Source organism: Choloepus didactylus, chromosome 8, assembly GCF_015220235.1.
Source record: "Choloepus didactylus isolate mChoDid1 chromosome 8, mChoDid1.pri, whole genome shotgun sequence".
Lineage (NCBI taxonomy): Eukaryota > Metazoa > Chordata > Mammalia > Pilosa > Megalonychidae > Choloepus > Choloepus didactylus.
Window position 1 is genome coordinate 35,096,176 of NC_051314.1, and position 1,701 is coordinate 35,097,876.

Genomic DNA, 1,701 nt, shown 5'->3' on the forward strand with positions numbered 1-1,701 from the left:
TATTTATATGTTTATTAACTGTATACTTCCACAAGAATAGTATCCTCATGAAAGCAGGGGCTTTGTTTGTTCATTGTTTATCTTTCCAGCTCCTAAAAAATCATTTGGCATATACTGGGGACAGAATACAATACATATTTATTGAGTAATAACAGTTAGGAGACTGTTGCCCCCCCCCCCCAAACAAAAAAAAAACAAGAGCAGGAGAGGATGGTGACCTGAGCTAAGGCAATGATAGAGGAGATGGAAATAAGTGGGTGAAGTGGCTTGAATGGAAAAGTATTAAGGAGGGAGTATAAACAAAACTTGGGGAGTTTATGTGGGAGATGAAAGGAAGACATCAAAGGTAATACCAGATGTTCTAGTTTGCTAATGCTGTTGGATTGCAAACTACCAGAAATGGATTGGCTTTTGGTTTATTTGGTTACACAGTTACAGTCGTAAGGCCATAAAGTGTCCAAGGTAAGGCATCAACAATCGGGTACCTTCACTGAAGGATGGTGTCGCAGCCCAAGGGGGCCATGCCAGTCCAAAGGCCAAAGAAGACAACGAGCATTTTCTGATACATGAACTTTTATTCAGCGCTTACTTACAAGGTGAGAAGTTGCGGAGAGATCATGATGGCTCTCTCAGGCTGGGCAGGCATCGCATTTGCAGGGAAGACGACCAAGTGATTCAAAGAGGACAGAAAGTCTTGTAAGGTTTAAGACAAAGGCCTTCCTGAAGGTGGGGGGAGCATAGATGCAGGAACAGGTCACTCTGACCTGAGAGGTGGTGCAGGAAGGACTAGAATAACACTTGAACAATTACATTTTGCTCTTTTTGTGAGACTAAGAGCCTCTCACCTCCTGCCTGCTTCCCATAAAGTTACATTTTAAGGTCAGTTTACCCTTTTTCTCTTTACTGGCTTAGAAAGACAATAGGTTAAACATTTAGCTGCCTAGGTCTCACAGACTGCTGTGCACCAAAAATCTGCAGGCCTGTTTTCCTCAGGCCACAGGTTGCCGCAGATGGCCAATGGTGTCCAGAAAACCTCTGTTAGCTGGGAAGGCACATGGCTGGTGTCTGCTCCAAGTTCTGGTTTCAAAATGGCTTTCTCCCACAATGTTCCTCTCTAGGCTGCAGCTCCTCTTCAGAATGTCACTCTCAGTTGCTCTTGGAACATTTGTTCTCTCTTAGCTTCTCCGGAGCAAAAGTCTGCTTTCAACGGCCATCTTCAAAATGTCTCTCATCTGCAGCTACTCTATTCCCAGCTCCTGTGTGTTCTTCAAAGTGTCCCTCTTGGCTGTAGCAAGCTCACGCCTCTGTCTGAGCTTATATAGTGCTCCAGTAAACTAATTAAGGCCCATGCTGAATGGGCGGGGCCACACCTCCATGGAAATTATCCAATCAGAGTTATCACCCAGAGTTGGGTGGGGTACATTTCCATGGAAACAACCTAATTCAAACATTCCAACTGAATCCCCACTAATATGTCTGCCCCACAAGATTGCATGAAAGAATATGGCTTTTTCTGGGGGACACAATACATTCAAACTGGCACACCAGGTTTCTGATTTGGCCAACATATTAATCAATACTCTTAATTGCACACAACACAGCCCCAACTCAAAAAGTCTAAGCAATAGGGCAATGTATTGGAAAGATACTGGGGTAGATCAGACATTTGAAGAAAGGGTTATAAAACTAAATTGGTAAAAC